The 19,591-nt window shown below is 44.6% G+C and overlaps 2 long non-coding RNA genes across 5 annotated transcripts; one reads left to right on the forward strand and one right to left on the reverse strand.

Moving 5' to 3' along the window:
* Nucleotides 1–1,122: 1,122 nt before the first annotated feature.
* On the reverse strand, nt 1,123–12,789 carry LOC129635049 (uncharacterized). 3 transcript variants are annotated; one of them, XR_008706091.1, is made up of 4 exons: nt 12,622–12,789; nt 7,203–7,411; nt 3,979–4,201; nt 1,123–1,437 (listed from the first exon to the last, which is right to left on the reverse strand). It is a non-coding gene; the product is annotated as an uncharacterized LOC129635049 (long non-coding RNA). The 3 variants fall into 3 exon arrangements; XR_008706092.1 differs by lacking the exon at nt 1,123–1,437 and having other exon boundaries at nt 3,255–4,201; nt 7,215–7,411; XR_008706090.1 differs by lacking the exon at nt 1,123–1,437 and having other exon boundaries at nt 3,255–4,201.
* A 1,379-nt stretch (nt 12,790–14,168) lies between these two features.
* On the forward strand, nt 14,169–16,658 carry LOC129635023 (uncharacterized). Of its 2 annotated transcripts, none has more exons than XR_008706073.1 (2): nt 14,169–15,767; nt 16,003–16,658. It is a non-coding gene; the product is annotated as an uncharacterized LOC129635023 (long non-coding RNA). The 2 variants fall into 2 exon arrangements; XR_008706072.1 differs by having other exon boundaries at nt 14,169–15,580.
* The last annotated feature ends 2,933 nt before the right edge of the window (nt 16,659–19,591 follow it).

Genomic DNA, 19,591 nt, shown 5'->3' on the forward strand with positions numbered 1-19,591 from the left:
ATCCAACCATCTCATCCTCTGTCGTCCCCTTCTCTTCCTGCCCTCAATCTTGCATTTCTCTAAAAATTAGCAGTGATGAACATCTTTTCATGTGCCTGTTGACCATCTGTGTGTCTTTGGAGAAATGTCTATTTAGATCTTCTGCCCATTTTTTAAATTTGTTTGATTTGATTTGAATTGTTTTTTTTTATATATATAAACTGTTTATATATCTTAGAGATTAATCCCTTGTCAGTTGCATCATTTGCAAATATTTTTTCCCATTCTGTGGATTGTCTTTTCATTTTGTTTATGGTTTCCTTTGCTGTGGAAAAGTGTTTAAGCTTAATTAGGTCACATTTGTTGACTTTGTCTTTATTTACATTACTCTAGGAGACAGATCCAAAATGATATTGCTGTAATTTATGTCAAAGAGTGTCATGCCTATCTTTTCCTCTAGGAGTTTTATAGTATCTGATCTTACATTTAGGTCTTTAGTCCATTTTGAGTTTATTTTTGGTATGATGTGAAAGAATGCTCTAATTTCATTTTTTTTTCCATGTAGCTATCCAGTTTTCACAGCACCACCTATTGAAGAGACTGTCTTTTCTCCATTGTATAGTCATGCCTCCTTTGTTTTAGATTAATTGATCTCAGGTCTGCGGGTTTGTTTCTGGGCTTTCTATCCTGTTCTGATCTTTATTTCTATGTTTGTGTCAGTATCATACAGTTTTGATTACTATAGCTTTGTAGTATAGTCTGGAGTCATGGAGCCTGATTCCTTCAACTTCATTTTTCTTTCTTAAGATTGCTTTGGCTGTTTGGGGTCTTTTGTGTTTCTATACAAATTTTTTTTTAAATGTTTATTCTACTTCTGTGAAACATATCATTGGTAATTTGATAGGGATTGCATTGAATCTGTAGATAGCCTGGGGTAGGAGAGTCATTTGGGCAATATTGATTCTTCTAATCCAAGAACACAGTATACCTTGCCATCTGTTTGTGTCTTCTTCACTTTCTCTCATCAGCATCTTATAGTTTGGAATACAGGTCTTTTTCCTCCTTAGGTAGGTTTATTCTTGGGTATTTTATTCTTTTTGATGTGATGGTGAATGAGATTTTTTTCTTAATTTCTCTTTCTTACCTTTTATTGTCAGAGAACTAAGGTTTTCTTACAAGGAGCTGAGAGATAGAGGTGGAAGCAGAAATCTCAGAAACAGCATGTAGCACATGGCTTTTGATTGGGTAATAAGGAAAGGGATTTATCATAGTAATACACTTTATTAAAACATTTCAAATCTTCAGAAAGAAACCATTTGGTATAAAATCTCCTCCACCTTCAGGCAAGGCTTCACTCAAGTTATCTCAGACACAACTTTTTATTCTTGACGTTCTCTCAACTCTCTAGAGGGCTTCAGTGTCTCACAGCCACAGATTGTAGATGTTCTGATGTTCTCCCTGCATAGTGGAAGCATGTTAATTTTCTCTTGGATACAGTGTGGCTGCAGGAGGACTGCAGATCATTTTGATAGAGTTCTACAGGCCAGTGGAAGTTATAGATCCCCACCATCACAACTCTTGGGCAGTTTACAGCCATTGGCTGACCAGAGAGTTACAAAACCCCAGCCCTCTTATTTCCAGGTGGGGCAAATTCTGTGTTTCAGTTCACTTTCCAGATCAAAGATCAGGGGATCAGATTAGAGTGAACTCCAACTGAGACCCCATCTCAGATTAGTTCTCCGCCTTCTTCCTTCACTCTCCTTTTCTTGAAGGCTTTCCCCCAATTAGTAACTTGTGCAAGAATCCCCATCTCAGGCTCTGCTTCTAGGGAACTGGAATTAAGACACCTGGGGTTTCAAAGGGGTTAATTCATGAGAGCTGAATCCACACTGTAGGTTGAAGTAAGTATAGTTTACTAAACAGAAAACATATCTATAACAACCTGTGCTTGTTGTTGAAATCCACCGAGATTGTGGAATTGTTTGTTACATAGCAGTATTGCAATATAAGGTTAACTATTAAGGCCACCTCTCCAAGCTTTTCCATCTGTAAGGTGGTAACAGCAGTACCTATTTCTAACAGATGCTGGTTCCTTGGAGCTCCTGGATCCATGAGTTTCAAAGGAAGTAACTTTTGTAAAAATGCTAAGCACAGTGCCTAGCACAATGCCCAACAGTACATGCTTCATAAATGGTGGCTTTATCAGCATCAGTAGCACTAATACAAGATTTACCCATTGGGTCATTTAAAATGACTATGGTATACACACTCTGCAGTGAGTTCTGGATTAATCTGTGGTCATGGTTTCATAAAGCTAGAGCTCGCATGATACCCAAATCAAGTGGGCTCAGATCATATTGCTCTCTGAGCTGACAACATTTTAACTTGAATTTCTTTTAGTATATCAAGTGAAGACTGCGTGAATTGCAGGTGCTAAAATCCATTACCAAATCACTCGGTCTGAGATCTGTGGACCAAGGGAATACACTACCACAATCCCCACACATCATTAAAGAGCTGATTTTCTCAAGAACATCAAGTGAGAAGAGTAAGTTAATGAGAGCAATAATAGGCTTCCAGATGAAAATTCAAGTTTTGAGAATTAGGTCATCCTAAATGGAACTCAGAAACCTGGGCCTAAAAATAGACTAATTCTCTGTGGGGTAAGAGATGAAGTTTTGGGGCCTGTGTGAGACAGAAAGTTAGAAGTGAGACCCTTGCATAAAGTCAGAATCCTGAGATATCCCACACTTACTGAAATGATTTGATGGTTAATTTTATGTGTCAGCTTGGCTGGGTCACAGTGCCAAGATATGCAGTCAAATATGATTCTGGATGTGTCTGTGCAGATGCTTTTTGGATGAGATCAACATTTAAAGCAGTGGATATTGAGTAAAGAATAATATGAGTGAGCCTTGTCCAATCAGTTGATGACCTTAATTTAAGGACAAAGGTTGATCTCAGTAAGCAAGAAGGAATTCTGCCAGCAGGTCACCTTTGGACTTCAACCTGTCCCTGGGTCCCTGGGTCTGCCAGCCTACCCTGCAGATTCTGGGCTTCCCAAGCTTCTATAATCACATGAACCAACTCCTTAAAATAAATCTCTCTCTACATATATACACATTCTGTTGGTTCTGCTTCTTTGGAGAACCCTAATACAAACAGTGAACTAGAAAGTCTATTTAGCACCAAAGGAAAGTGACCAACAAGCTTAAAAGTGAAAGTGAAAGTTGCTTAGTCATGTCTGACTCTTTGTGACCCCATGAACTGTATGGAATTCTCCAGGCCAGAATACTGGAGTGGATAGCTGTTCCCTTCTGCAGGGCATCTTCCCAACCCAGGGATCGAACCCTGGTATCCCACATTGCAGGAGGATTCTTTACCAGCTGAGCCACAAGGGAAGCCTACCAATAAGCTTAAATCTCTCTCAACTCTCCTCTGAATGGAAAATAGTCTCCTTGGGGAATTTGCATCCCTGGGGTTTCTACATATAAGGTCCAGGTTAAAATTTATCCCAGGAGACTCCAATCAAGAAATTAATAAAAAGTGATCCTTGGTAGGAAACATCTCTGAGACATCTGGAAAGAAGCAAAACTAAAACCCTTTTGGAGATGATTCCTCCTACCCCAACTTAAAGCCTTACAGGACACCCACAGATGTAGCCCACACAGTATGAACTCATAATTTCAAATTATAAAACAAGTGCTCAAAAAAATCTCCATGAGCCATAGTCAGGAGAATCAACCAACAGCAGATTTGGTCTCTTAAAAACTTCAGACAATGAAAGCATCAAATTTAGAATATAAAATAAATATGTTTAAAATAATTAAATAGAGATAGTATTCAGTTCAGTTCAGTTGCTCAGTCGTGTTCGACTCTTTGTGACCCCATGAATCGCAGCATGCCAGGCCTCCCTGTCCATCACCAACTCCCGGAGTCCACCCAAACCCATGTCCATCGGGTCGATGATGAGATAGTATTATTATACTGTTAACTTACTGTAAAGTTTCAGTTCAGTTCAATTGCTCAGTTGTGTCCAACTCTTTGCGACCCATAGACTGCAGCACGCCAGGCTTCCCTGTCCATCACCAACTCCCAGAACTTGCTCAAACTCATGTCCATCGAGTCGGTGATGCCATCCAACCATTTCATCTTCTGTCATCCCCTTCTCCTCCTGCCTTCAATCTTGCCCAGCATCAGGGTCTTTTCCAATGAGTCAGGTCTTCACATCAGACAGAGGGCAGACAGAATGAAAACCACAGTCATTGTAAAGTGTGGGGAAATTATTTAATCTCTATGCTTGAGTTTCATAATCTGACGGTGGATCCCTGAAATCTGTGTTTTTACCAGATTCCAAAGAGTTCTGGCTCTCCAGGTGGCTCAGTGGAACAGAGTCTGCCTGTCAAGCAGGAAACACGGGTTTGATCTCTGGGTCGGTAAGATCCCCTGGAGAAGGAAATGTCAACCCACTCTAATATTCTTGCCTGGGCAATCCCATGGACAGAGAAGCCTGGCAGGCTATAGTCCATGGGGTCACAAAAAGTTGGACACGACTTAGTGACTAAACCACCACCACCAAAAAGTTCTAATGCATATTCTTCCCTGAGACTCACTACCCTAGTCACGCTGGATCAGGAACTTCGTAGGACATCGCATATTCTTCTGCCTTCAGGAAGGAGGGTTATCCTTTCCATTGCCTGCCCCACTCTCCTCTGACCATGTACAATAGGTAGGAATACCTTCCCGTGAGTAGAAGTAGCAAGAGACTCAATGTGATGCTTTTACTGTTTGCTTAATGCCACCAGGAGAGATGCCATTAGGTTTGATGGGGAACCTTGGTTACCAGCCATCTGTGCTTGAGGATAAGCAAAGCAAAGGTGAGCTACTGGATCAAGGGCACAAGTGGCCTTAGACCCAAGCTCCAGGAAGAGTAGCAGTTAATCACCACTGCTGTTTAGTACAGCAGGGTTCTGACTAAATCATGTTGCCACAGTAAGGTGCCTGGAGCAAGAAGGGGACCGATTGAGGTACAAATATGAGGACTGTTTGTGCACGCGTGCTCAGTTGCTTCAGTTGTGTCTGACTCTTTGTGACCCTATGGACTGTAGCCCGCCAGGTTCCTCAGGCAAGAATACTGGAGTGGGTTACCATGCCCTCCTTCAGGGGATCTTCCCAACCTAGGGATTGAACCCGTGTCTCTTGTATCTCCTGCATTGCAGACGAGTTCTTTCAGTTCAGTTCAGTCACTCAGTCATATCCGACTCTTTGCGACCCCATGGACTGTAGCGAATTCTTTACTGCTGAGCTACAGGGGAAGCCTGAGGACAGTATGGCAGGAGGAAAATGGTCATTACTGAAAGTCTCCCGTGTAAGTCCTAACCCTTCAACAAAATATGGAGAAGAAATGGAAGAGGGAACACCAAGGTGGTTCAGGTTAGAAATAACCTGGTTACTTCTCTTAGGGAGGATGATGGGAATCCTGTCTCCACATGGGCATAGTTCAAAGCCCATGTAGATGGGCTCATTTGGCTTGGGAAGGGTGGGGATGGGAAGGGTTTTCCGAGAAGGTGAGTCTGATGATGAACTCCCCAGGGATTATAGCAAGAAAGTCAAATATGAGTTGAAGGAAGACAGAAGCAGCTACGAGAGATGGGTGGGTTGGGGAGCTTGGGAGGCAAAGATTTTCCCACATTCTCAGTTAACACCTGTGTGGTGATATGGGAGCCTCACAACACACACAGGATGGCCCAGAGGTGAACAAGTGACAGAATAATAAGGAAATCACACCCTGGGAAGCAAAGTACAAAGAGGGTGAGCAATTCACCTAGGGCCCAGGCTTATGCACACACCCAAGGAGTCAGGGAGTCCCTCCCCCAGTAGTGGGTGGTGTGTCTACCTAATGAAAGGAATTCTGTCCTCAGGATACTGGAGACACACACAGATCATGAGCAGAAGAACAGGTAGCAGGAACTGATCATTCCTCCAGCTTTTACATGTTGACAACTATTTCTCCTCCCTTTCCTTTGTCCCATTAGTGGTACACAATCTGCTCTGGGAGGGGAGGACACTTCCCACCTCCAGGATGGAAAGCAAGTGTCTCAGCACTTGCTGGCAGAGTTTGAAGAGCAAGCCCTCCCTGCCCTGAAGGAAAAGGGAACCAGTTTTTTGGTTGCTAAATGTTTGAGCTCCAGATTTTAATGAGCCAACATTTCATTGTGAAAGAAAAGAAAATAGGGCTTGTTATGGAAGCAACAAGAGTGTAGGTCAGAACCCAGAGGAACGCTGTGGGAGTAGGAGCAGCAGGTGATCCTGGATGGGGTCTTGAAGCTTCAAGATACATCCTCTGAACACCCAGAGGAGAGATGGGAGGGAGCTGAAGACCCTCAGTTTGTGATGGTGGTTAGTAATGACATCTTTACTTTGGAGACATTCCAGAATTAGTCCGACAATCCCCAGACACTAGTTTTATACGAGAAGACACCTCGTTAGCCATTCCAGGATATGAATGACATGACTATGACACCAGGGGAGACGGTGTGTTCTTTCATAGCAGTTTGCTGATGACATCGGCTTTCAACAGAGGCTTGTCTAGAGGAATGCATCACACAAACGACAGACATGAAACCCACTTGTAACTTTACCACTTTAAAGGAAGCACCACAGCAAAATAGCATCGAATCCCACAAAACAACCACCACCGCATTGAGCCCATCAGTACACAGACCACCTCAGGCCCGTTGCACTTGCTGCTCCTTTTATGAAGCATGTATGATTCCTGCTCTCATTGCATTCCTCTGTCTACCGAAATCTCAGCTCCTTAAAGAGGTCTTGCAGGACCCCTCTCAGTTGTTTCTAACTCTACTTGCATTCTCTTCGTAGCCTACATTATTCTGGTGTTATTCTGGATATTTGTTTATTTTGTGTTTCTCCTTCTAGGAGGTTAGCTTCAAGAGGGCAGAGAATTTGCTTTGTTCACCCCTCCATACCTGGCACATGGTAAACATAGTCAATTTTCGGTGAATGAATGGTCCATCTGGATAGAAAAATTTAGCCCCTCCATAAATCTAGAGTTAAAACATACGTGTATTTCAGAGTGGTTTATTTCAAGTCAGTGAGGTATCAACCCAGGCAACAGGACCCTCGGCGAGCTAAGGGGAACCAGATTTTCCCACTAAACCAGTCTTCTTTTAGAAAAGGAAAAGTGGTCTGGGAGCCTGAATTACCTGTTGGATTACCTTGTCAATTGACCTGTCAGCCATTAGTTTCTCTTTGTGTGGTTGTCAGAGCTCAAGAACATAAATCAGCTGGTGCCTGTCACTGTTCCACAGCAAGGAAATAGGGTTTGTCTTGTTACGTCTATTCTTGGCTTCCTTGTTTTCTTGCTCTATTCCGATCTTCAAATTTCAGTGTAAATTTATTTCTTTCTTTAAACCTGAAGAAATAAAAGGGTGATGTAAAATATACTTAATGCAAAAAAGTATACAATAAAGAGTAAATTTCTCTTGACCTGAAGGCGCTGGATCTTCCTCATCAGAGACATCCACTGGCATCTCATTGTGGTTGCAATTTCCACTGCCCTCATTGCAGTGAAATTAATCACTTCTTCATGTATTTTTGGCCATTTGGCCATCCTCTTCTCTAAATGACTTGCTCCAGTCCCTTGCCTGTTTTTTATTGTTTTTTTTTTTGTCTTTTTCTTATTCATTTATAGGACTTTATATTCCAGATCGGAGAAGGCAATGGCACCCCACTCCAGTACTCTTGCCTAGAAAATCCCATGGACAGAGGAGCCTGTTGGGCTGCAGTCCATGGGGTCGCTGAGGGTTGGACACGACTGAGTGACTTCACTTTCACTTTTCACTTTCATGCCTTGGAGAAGGCAATGGCAACCCACTCCAGTGTTCTTGCCTGGAGAATCCCAGGGATGAGGGAGCCTGGTGGACTGCCATTTATGGGGTCGCACAGAGTCGGACACGACTGAAGTGACTTAGCAGCAGCAGCAGCATATTCCAGATACAAGTCCTCTGTCAGTTCCAAATGGGTTTTCTCCCACTTAGTGGCTTACATTTCCTATCTTTAAAGATAATTTCATGCCCTTAAAGGTGATTTTTATAAACAAAAGTTCTTAATTTTGAGTCCTGTTTAGTCATCTTTTCTTCTATTGTCAGTAGTTTTTTTTTTGTTTTTTTTTTTTTTAATGCCTTGTTGAACCCAAGAAATGCATAAAGTTCACAAGGAAAGGGTGAGTGGAAAGACCAAAGAGGCACAGACTTTCCCACAACTTGGTTTTGAGTTTTGAAACTTAAGTTTGAAGATAAGTATACATCTGTGAAAATGTCACCATAACCACTACCAAAAATGTAACCTTCATCTCTAAAAATTTCCTACTACTTATTCATGATAAGAACATTTAACAGAAGGTCTACCTTCTTAACAAATTTCTATTTCATTAATTACTATGTGTTTATAATTTCCTTTCTCCACAATAATGAAGATATTTTCCTATGTTAACTTCTAAAGAATTTATTGCTTTGCCTTTCACATTTGGGCTTAAATCCATCTGGAATTGATTTTTATGTAGACTATGAAGTAGGGATCCACTTCATTATTTTATTGTCCCTGTGGGCTTCCCTGGTAGCTCAGATGGTAAAAAAAATCCGCCTGCAATGCCGGAGACCTGGGTTCAATCCATGGGTTGGGAAGATCCCTTGGAGGAGGGAATGGCAACCCACTCCAGTATTCTTGCCTGGAGAATCCACGTGGACAGAGGAGCCTGGAGGGCTACAGTCCATAGGGTCGCAAAGAGTCAGACGCGGCTGAGCGACTAAGCACACACACATCTCATTGTCCCAGTGCCATTTACTGAAAAGTCATTTTACTAATTCCCTGCAGTGCCGTCATAAATCAAGTATGCGTACATATATAGGTTTGTTTCCTGGTTCTCTTTTCTGTTTCATTGGTGTTTTTGTCTCTGGGAGTTGGTGATGGACCGGGAGGCCTGGTGTGCTGCAGTCCATGGGGTTGCAAAGAGTCGGACACAACTGAGCAACTGAACTGAACTGAACTGGCGTTTTTGTCTCACTCTTTACCTTAGTTGTCTATACCTCAATAATTAGAGCTTTATAATAATTCTTGTTATCTGGCAGAGCAAATCATCCTGATTTATTTATTTTTTTCTTCAAGAGTAGCTTGGTTCTTCTTTGCTCTTTGCATTTCAATAGAAATTCTAGAAAGAACTTATTGATTTTCATGGAAAGAAAAGCCATTCATATTTTGTTTGGTATATGAACTCAAAAAGAATTTATGGCTTTTATGATCCTGAGTCTTCCAATCTATGAACATGGTATGTCTGCCTTATACATATGTGTATATTGCATATGCCTATATATATTAATATATATATGCCTCTCATATACATCATCTATCCTATACATTACAGAATGGGAGGAAGAGCTATAGAATGAGATTTCATGGAGGACAGGCGCTAGGGCACTCCAGGGGCCTGGGGAACAGAAAGTAATATCTCAGTTTTTGCATTACTCTGTTCAGAAGTTGAATTCCAAGGAGCAATGTCTCATTTATGCCAACTGTTTATCTATCTCTTGGCCAGGAGCAGGTAGGGCATACTGGCTTCTCAAAAGCAATTTCAGAAGTTTTTATCAAAAGATTTGGGAATAGATGCTGGGAAGACAAAAATAACTGATGTCTACTACAGATACACAAAGGGAAATGCAGCAGGAGGGACACAGGAGCCTGGAAACGGACGAGAAAGAAAGAAAAGAGGAAAGAAGTGGAACAGGAGAGGTGGGTGGTTTGGACCAGTGTGAGCCATTTGAAATGGCAGAATATGTCAAAAATCAAGAAAAATAACTGAAGCTTTTCCTCTGCCCAAGGACAGTCTATGACTTTTGTGAGTCTCCATGGACCCCTTCACCCATTAAAAAATACTAAAAATTATATTTTGTGACAGTGCTGGTATAAAGACAAATATAATACAAGCTGGATTTTTATTATATCTTTTTAATGATTATGCTCATCCCTTTTTCTAATCTTAAAACATTTTCATAGGCCCCAGACAGTGGCATAATATATGAGTCAGCTCTGCCGCTGCCCTTTTCTCCTCTTCTTCCTCACCACTCTTCCCCAAGATGAAGCTTGCATTGCATTTACCATTTCTGTGCAGGTTCATCCAGGCACCTGGGGCACTTTGTCCCAGGATTCTCTCTGACTGCAAGGAGAAAGGCTAAAATTGCTGGGGATTTGACATCCTTATGCAGCAGCTCTTAACCAATAAGCTGGTGGCTCAGATGGTAAAGAATCTGTCTGCAGTGTAGGAGACCTGGGTTCAATCCCTAGATTAGGAAGATCCCCTGGAGAAGGGAATGGTTACCTACTCCAGTATTCTTGCCTGGAGAATCCCCAGTGGACAGAGGAGCCTGGTGGGTTAGTGTCCATGGGGTCACATAGAGTCGGACACGACGGAGCGACTGATACTTTCACTTTAAACCAATAAACAATGGGAGGTGGTATGTAAATACCCCAGCTCTTTACCCATCAGGCTGGAAACTCAGAGGCACTGACTACCTACGCAAGATTAAGCTCTGGTCTCCACAGGGGCTGCCTGTTTGAATATGGGTCTTTTATTGGTTGCTTGTCTTCCCTATTTTAATTCTCTACTGTCTTACCAGAGCTTCCTGGCATGTGCTCCCAAATAAAGCATTCACACTCAAATTTTTGTCTCAGGGTCTGCTGATGAGAGAACCCAAATTGAGACACTGCTCTTCAGGGTACCTTGTACTCGGGGACAAAACTCACTAACATGCCAGCCTTGCCACAAAATGGAAAGGGATGGTTCTTTCACTCCACAGAGGGAGGAAGAACAAAGACCCACCAATTATTTCCTTCAGAACTACCTACTTGAGGGGGCAGGCCTTGAATATTTTCCTGGTTGGCTGTAGTGAGGATATTATTCCAGATGTTTTCTTGGTCATCAGACTGTCTTAGGCCAGGCATTTTCTCTTGTTTCAATTCCATATAAAACCTTTAGCATTGGCCAGAGAATGATGGAGCATTTAATTCAATCAAAGCCTGGTGAAATCTTTCTTCCTAGTGCTTGGCTGACTGAATCACTTAGTTTATATAAACCAGCAACAGCAGGGCAAAGTACTTTGATGGTATGAAGGGTTATGGAAAGGCTAATTCATATTAACCATGTGAGTTATGTTTTCATTTACTTTAATGTGGTGGATTTGGCCACAGGGGCAGGAGGCCTCATGACTGCCCCTCAGAAAGAAATTTTAAAGGAATGTGTGTTTTTGGAAAATCACTTTTCTGTAACACATCCAGAGTTCTTTTAAAGATGCTTTAGCTTGCAAAACTTCCACTGTAGAGCCATTATTTACGTTATGAGCCAAGGCAGAGATTTTGGGAAACTTTGAAAGAGAGGAATCTAGAAGAATTCGTACACATTTTCCTAGCATATTCACTAGTGGAACAAATGTGCTTGATTCTTTATTTAAAATAACTCGTATGGTTTCCCCCACATTTGGCACATCTACCGTTTTCCTCTCCAGTGTCCCTAAGGAGTCAGATCACACACGTGATGATTTACAGCATGAGCATCAAACTCAGAAAGACCCAGGTTTGAATCCTGAGTCTATATCACTTTTATGTGACCTTGGACTAGTTGCTTAACCTCTGCATACCCCAGCTTCCTGATTTGAAGAGCGGAAATAATTATACCCACCCCATAGGCTGATGAGCTTGTGTGTGTGCTAAGTCACTTCAGTCATGTCTGACTCTGTGATGCTATGGACTGTAGCCTGCCAGGCTCCTCTGTCCATGGGATTCTCCAGGCAAGAATGCTGGAGTGGGTTGCTGTGCCCTCCTCCAGGGGAACTTCCTGACCCAGGAATTGAACCTGCATCTCTAACATCTCCTGCATTGATAGGCAGATTCATTACTGCCAGCCACTGCCTCCTGGGAAGCCCATGAAAGTGCTTAGCAGGTATTAAATACTTAATGTACTAAATATGATTATCTTTTGTTTCTTGATTTTATCCAGTGTTTCCTTAGATCATTTACAATGTTCTCAGTGAATACAAAACTGCTTCCACTCAAGGCCAGGGTACTCCTCTGTAGACGACCAACGGGTATAAAGTCTGAAGGTATAAGATCTTGCCCACATGTAAACTCCTCCCAGAAGCCTGATTCATTACCCACCCATCAGACACTCTTTGGGATGGCATGACTAGGGTGGGACTTGATCAGGTCAGAAGCTATGGTCTCTGAAAGGCCAGTGAAGGGATGAAAACTGATATCCCAGTTGGGATTTGAAGTTTTGCCTCAACTTTCTCACCTTTCTGAAAGCAAGGTAATTAGGTGAGAGATTAAGTAGAGACCTGAAGTACTGAGCGGCAGGAAAAGTAAGCTTCACTTGTGGACAGGGACCCCCCAAATACACAAAATAGGGCACATGAGGCAAAGACAAGTATAGACTGTGTTCAAAGCTCGGCACAGATTCAGCAGTGAGAAGGTTTCCTGGTGTTTGGAAACTTCTCTCTTTTTAAGACTCCCTTCCCGGACGGAACTCCGTCCCTCCCTCTTTTGTCTCTTTTTTTGTCTTTTATATTTTTTTCCTACCTCCTTTCGAAGAGTTGGGTTGCTTTTCTGGGTGCCTGATGTCCTCTGCCGGCATTCAGAAGTTGTTTTGTGGAATTTACTCTACGTTTAAATGCTCTTTTGATGAATTTGTGGGGGAGAAAGTGTTCTCCCCATCCTACTCCTCCGCCATCTTGGCTCCTCCTCCTAGGCTGTGTTCAGAGCCATCCAGAGTCCAGCAGTAGGATGATTGTCCAGGTGACTATGAACTTTGGCGTCCTAAAGAGTCAACCCAGCTGACCCAGAAGCTAAAAGTAATAATCATAAAAATGGTGACGCGTGCTATTGGTCCTTTGTTGTACGGTTTGCAGAGCATGTTCATATCCATTACTTCCATACCTCGTAGAGTGCTCACTGGAAGCTGTTGTCATGGTCACCAGCATCCACACTTGTTTCCTAGGCAGAGATGCCAAGGTAGAGCTGGCAGATGGGAGTAAGAAAACCTGGGAGGAGGTCTCCACCCCAGCCATCCTGTGTATTAGCTAAGTGACAAGGGCCAGCCACATAGCCAACTGATTTACCTGTAAAGCAGGGATGTAATAATGTCTATCACAGAGCTGTTGGAAGAATCAGTTGAGATAGGGTATGTGAGATGCTTCATAAACTTCAGAGGGCTGAGTAAATAATCTGTTATTTCACTGATGGTGCTTAATCCAGGGCCTTGCGTGTAACAAGGTCTTAATATTGAAGTCTCTCCAGAGACAATAAAACACGATAGTGTGGAATTTCAAAGCCAGATCCCTCATATAAAAATTACAAAGAAGGGAATTCCCTGGTGCTCCAGTGGTTAGGATTCTGCGCTTTCACTGCTGAGGGCTCAGGTTCAATTCCAGGTCGGGGAACTAAGATCCCACATGCCACTCGGTGTGGTCAAAAAAAAATTATAAAGAGATTTGTCAAGAACTGGTTTCTTGATAACTCCTGAGTCCTCTTTCACCCACCATTCAACTATATTTTGTATAGAAAATACAGAAAATAGTAGAGAGTAAGGAGAGAGAATTTTGAAGGTGTGTGTGTGTTTATTTTTGGAGAAAGCTGTTGCTGTGACATGAGATGTCTCACTCCACTTAAGGGAGAAATGGTAGGAAGTACTACCTTCGCCTCAGATTTAGTGAGAGGGTTTTCCATGGGGCCACTCAGAAAGCTGTGACATGCGTGGCCTGTGTTGGGAAATGTGGAAGGAAAGATCAGCGTCTTACTACAGAGCTGGCAGAGACAAAGTGGCCCAGGACAGCAAGACTGAGGAGACAGAGTCGGGTGGAGGAGGACCCTGCAAGACAGGAAGAGTGAGGTGTACTTGGGTTCCTCTCAAGAGGAGCCCCCGGAGCTGAGGATGGAGGGCTGTATCTCTCAGGGCTGTAGAAAGAGCCTCAGCTGACTTTTGGAAGAGAGAAACATCTGTTTGGAGGAAGGCAATTCCCAGTGAAGGGTTAGCAGGGAAACTCCAAGGAGCCCGCAAGAGCTCTCTGAGAAAAATGATCAGCTCCAAGCATCTGCCAGAGCAGAGAAGACAGAGCTGGTCCTGTTGCCAAGCAAGCAGGATTTCCTCTGCCCCTACTCCCCTCCTCTCCCACTGCTGACTGTTAAACCAAGAGCGTGAAGCCAAGCACGAGACCCTTCTGAATGGGAGCCCAGAGCACACAGGATGATGCCGGCACTGGCCCTAAGGGATCTCTCCCATTAGCAAGTACTAACAGAATCCTGGGATCAGACTGCCATTCACGGAGATCTTCCCTAGGCTACACCTGAATAAGCATCAGCTGACAGCTCACCTCTACCTCCTCCAGGAGGTAAACTGAGGTCCAGGAGATGACTAGAGCCACTGGGAGCAGGAGGACCCCATGGTCACAGGAAAGTCTCAACCCAGCAACGTGGCCATGGGTCCCAGGGCAAAGAGAATTCATTGGCAGGTTACAGCTGCCGTAAAAGAGCCCAGGGATGGCTGGAATGTTCTCCTTTGATCATGGGAACTGCAGCATGAATCTCCGCTCACAGCATGAGCTGCTGGGCATAAACTGTTTGGCATTTTGTGGACTGGTGGTTAAAATCCTGGCCAGATTGTTTTGGGATGCAGCCATATCTGCTATGGGTCGACGACACTCCTGAGAGACCGGAAAGAGGAAGTCTTTTAAGAATGTAAAAGAATTAGGAAAATAAGATGTGAGTGACTCAGTGGGCCTCCTGCAGTGTCCTCTCGCCTTTAACCATGCCTCCCCACGTGGGTTCACTGATAAGAGTCAGCTCAAGGGAGATGGTGAGCCTTAAATAATGCCATTTCGGCCCCTAGTCCCAGTTACATCCCAGCAGCTTCCAAAGTGAAAGAAATGCTGGTGGCTGGTGGCAATGTTCCTCCCACTCCTCCATCATCCTGGAAATATGATCTTGGAGGCAAACAGTCTCATTACTACTAGGAAGACCCGCCTGGCTACCATGTACCCCATGCATGCATTTACGTGTCTAACATCAACCTTTCCCCGTTAGTACCCTCCACGAGGTCATGGGGTGTGCCCATTAAGTTTCTCACGTTCCTGAGTATATGAACCTGTCTCAACCTAATTCAGCATTTGTTGTGCGTACGTGCTTGCTAAGTCACTTCAGTCGTGTCCAACTCTGCGATCAACTGCTGGATTTAAAGCAGATAGGTGAATGAAGAATCTGGCAGAGAGCTTAAGTCCTGGATTCCTAAAAGGTCTGGCTTGTATCACCACTTGTCTTGAGTTACCTTCCTGGGAAGCAGAGCATAAAAAAGTGATTGAGGGCATGTGGCTTGTTGAGAGGATTCTGCCAGGGGAAGGGGGAGAGGGAGCCGGACAGAGCAAGTGGGTGGGCTGCTGCAGGCCGCTGTACCCAGATCCCTGCGGAAGTTCTAGAACAGGAACCGCACGACAGACCTGTCTCACCTGGAGATAAAGGACCAGCTTTTTGTACCCCGTGCCAGCAGGTAACGGGCTTGCCCACTGCCCCCATGGGGAGGTGTAACCTCCTGAAGGAATCCTTTGGCCAGAGGAAACAGCTGCGATTCTTTAGCAGCCAGCACTGACAGCCACTGGGAGGTGGTGCACCAGCCTGTCGCCATCCTACCGCCCCACGCTCACTCACCCCCTCCTCCAGTGGGCATGCCCGAGCAGGTGGGTCCCAAGGTTTGAATTCTCAGAATACGAGAAAACTATGCTTTGGTCCGCTAGGCTAAGCCGCATTCACAGCCGGAGGGGTATCTGGTGCTTTCCCAGTGATCACAAAAGGGATGCTTTGTTTTCCGTTTGGCTGCCAGTCCTTTTGAACACAGAGGACTCTGTCCAAGCCCCTGAGGGGAGATGCGGGGAGCTGGAGGATTACCAAAACCTTATCCTCCTTCCCGGCCAGACACAGCCCATGTGGAAAGCAAGAGGCGTGTGATGCAGAGAAGAGTCAAAGTGACTTACAGGCTCAGCTGAGAGATGCCAGAAGCAAACGGGCGTCAGCTCCCAGCGCCTGTGCTGAAACCCTCCTCTGGCTTGGAATGGCACTCAGATCAAAATCCAAACTCCACGTGGCCAACCCTGCCTCATCTGCTCCCTGCCCACTTCTCCCATCTCATCTCCTCCAGTTTATCTGCAATCACGCCCCAGCAGCCCAGCATCTCGTCTGTTCCACAAAGGGGCAAATCTCATCACTGCCTCGGGGTCTCAGTGCTTGCTCTTCCCTCCATGTGGAATGCTTTTCTCCGTGATCCTCTCCCCAGACAGGCCATTGTTGATCGCTGTCCAAGGTGGTCCATACCCGTAACCTATCATCACCTGACCCCCCACTTCCTAGTGTTTCTCATCTTCATTTATTATCATATATATCATTTGTTTGTTGCTTTCTCCCCTCCCCATCCTCTCTCCAAAATGCAAGCTCCATGGGAACAAAGATCTTGACTAACTTACTCATGCACGGCTCACTCTTAACTCCAGCAACTACATATAGGAAAGTCTGGGAAGGGAGCTATTTATTATGAGAGCAAAGTAGGAAGAAATCATGCATTATATTTGGTAGAAGTTGAGTTTGAAGTTCCAGTGAAATATGTGGATGGAAATGCCCAGGAGACAGCTGGAGATGCCTGGCTAGACCCAGGGGAGAGTTTGAGCCTGGGATATATATTTCGAAGTCCTTCTCATAAAGCTAATAGCTAAAGTCCTGGGTGTGGATGAGAAGACAGCTCAGAGCAGAGCCTTAGGCAACACCTACCTTCTGGAGATTCGCTTTACCGCTGCCTAGAATGTTCTTCCACCTGCCATTAAGCATCCCTGTCTCAGCACTGAAGTTGCAGTTGAGAATTCCTTCCCCCCTTTCCCCACGTTTGTAGTCCCTGCCCCATTGCAAATGCAGAACAGCCACCCAGCCCCTCTGGAAGCTGCGCTCTCCTTCCTGGGAGCCTGCAGGAGGCTCTCAGGCCAGGCCAGCCTCTCGGTGCTGTGCATATGGAAGTTCAATTATGGTCCCTGGGAGGCCTATCTAGGGGGGGTGGGGGCAGAATACACAATAGAGATTGGTGCACCAGATATGAGCCTGGATCAAAGAGGAACCCAGAGTTTGTGAAGTCCTTTCATCCTTCCTGATGAAAGGTGATACATGAAGGCAAAATTATCATGATTATTTCACTGGGTTCCAACTGGAGTTGGGCTGGAGCTCCCCAGCATGGACAATAACAAGCAGCCTGTGCGAATGTCTCGGTGATACACACAGGCTGTACACAATCCAGTGTGTGTGTGTTCATCAGTAATATCACCTAAGCACAGTTTATGGGCGAGGAAGCCCTAAAGAGAATCACAAACTTGAATTCTCCTAAGCCCTATAGATACAGACATACCATGAAATATACATATTTTATAAATGTGTATTGAAAAAGCCATAAAGAGGTGGGGTGGGGGCGGGGTGGGGGGACAATAAAGGAAACAGTAAGGACGTTTGGATCTGTCAGCGTCTCTCCAGAGAGAGCCCTGAGGATATCCCATTCTTAGAATAAAGCTTTCATTTCACAGTGCATCAGTGAGAAAATTAACAAGCTCCCTCCGTCCTGTTCCATAATTCATTCTCTTTGTTTTAGATATTGAGCTGAGATGGTGACTTAAAGCCACATGAAATAGCTTTTAAATACAGACCTGGGCCTGGCAGTTTTGCCTTGCCGGTGATGGAAAACCTGCTTGGCCCATCATTAGCTGAGACGGACATCGTGTCACTTCGTCATTCAGATTTCTTTTCCATTTAACGCCGTGTCCTTCACCCGGTTGCTGGCTGAGGCACTGCAGAGGATGTGGCTTCCGGGCTGAACATTTCTCCCCTGCCATCCCAGTATTACTGTTGTGGCTGGATTTAGAGGTCCTTAGCTTGAAGCCAGGATAAGATAACAGCGATGTATGTGAGTTGGGGAGTGGAGAGCTTTTTCAGGCGCTATGTCTACCTGACCTTGCCCTCTGCTTTTCCTTCCTCAGGGAGAAGCTGACTGATGTTTTCGGCAGCTCTGCATGTCTGGGGAAAGTAGATGGCCACAGGAAGGTGACAGCTGAGGCAGGGCTCTAACAGCAGGTCCCCCAGGGTAGGTCACTTGCTGGGCTGACAATCCAGTTGATGCTGGCTTGGGTTTAGGCCCTTGCATTAATTTGGGTGCTGACATCCTGGTGACAGCAGCTGAAGGAAAGTGAGCCAGAGATCAGGGATGGGAAACCTTGAAATGACTCCCCTAAATGATGGTTGACTTGTTTTATGGCATCACACCCCCAAGGCACACGGATGCTGAGGTGTCAAGTAGGTGGACTGGGTACCTTGCTAGGTGGTCTGGGGGAGCAATAGTATTGTAGAGTTGGCCTGATGGCTTCATCATCACTGGGCTTTGTCTAGCTGGGTCTGGATATCCATTAGTCTAGATACCATTTTCACGGCTTAGTTTTTTTTTTTTAATTTTATTTTATTTTTTAACTTTACAATATTGTATTGGTTTTGCCATATATCGAAATGAATCCACCACAGGTATACATGTGTTCCCCATCCTGAACCCTCCTCCCTCCTTCCTCCCCATACCATCCCTCTGAGTCGTCCCATTGCACCAGCCCTAAGCATCCAGTATCGCACATCGACTGCTTAGTTTTTTATTCCAGCAGAAATAGAGGGTTTTCTCCCTGCCATCATGCAGGAGAGATAGAATGCAGAGGCGATGCCTCTCAAAGGCCATATCAGATTCTTGAAGAGAGTATAACAGGTTTAAGTGGGTCAGATGCCATGACTCAACAGCTTCTCCTTGATCCTTTAATCTCACATCTGAAGCCCAAGACCTCGCCAGCTTACCTGGGGCAGCACCCCCATGGTAGCAGCAGGGCTTGTCTTCAGGCAGGTTGAATAATCCACATGCTGTGCCATTCCACACTCGGTTTGAGTATCTGACCACAGGTTATTAAGTGTGAGTGATTGTTTTAACGTCAAGCAAAGTCAGGCCAGGGAAATTCTGTCCTCTGGGAAGAGAGCCACAATGACCAGGCTACCACAGAAGCCCACGAACACCAAGAACCCTCAGGATGAAAGCGTCACCCTAAGTGAGTTGGAAGGAATGCAGACAAAGAACACTACAGTCCCTGGGCTAAGAAGGGTAGGAGTGAGTTTCACCTCCATTTCTAGCAACTGCTACACAAACAAGCGCGTGCGCACATGCACGAATACACACATACAGTCCCTTCCAAAAATGCCATGGCTTCAAAGAAGAGACAGCTGCATCCCTGGCCCCTCATTCATCACCTGCTTGCTGGCCTCAGCCTGATAAGACAAATCCAGATCAAATTACCTGGCAGCTGGGAGAGCTAGGCGATAAGGAAATGCAAACTCAGTAGGAGTTCAGTAGAGTAGCAAAGATCAAATTGTACATTACATTTTCCAGGAACTAAAACCCTGTTCCCTCTGCAAAGCCTAGGGGAGGCACCTCAAGTCACTCAGCACCAAATAG

This window comes from Bubalus kerabau, chromosome 20 (genome assembly GCF_029407905.1).
Source record: "Bubalus kerabau isolate K-KA32 ecotype Philippines breed swamp buffalo chromosome 20, PCC_UOA_SB_1v2, whole genome shotgun sequence".
Lineage (NCBI taxonomy): Eukaryota > Metazoa > Chordata > Mammalia > Artiodactyla > Bovidae > Bubalus > Bubalus kerabau.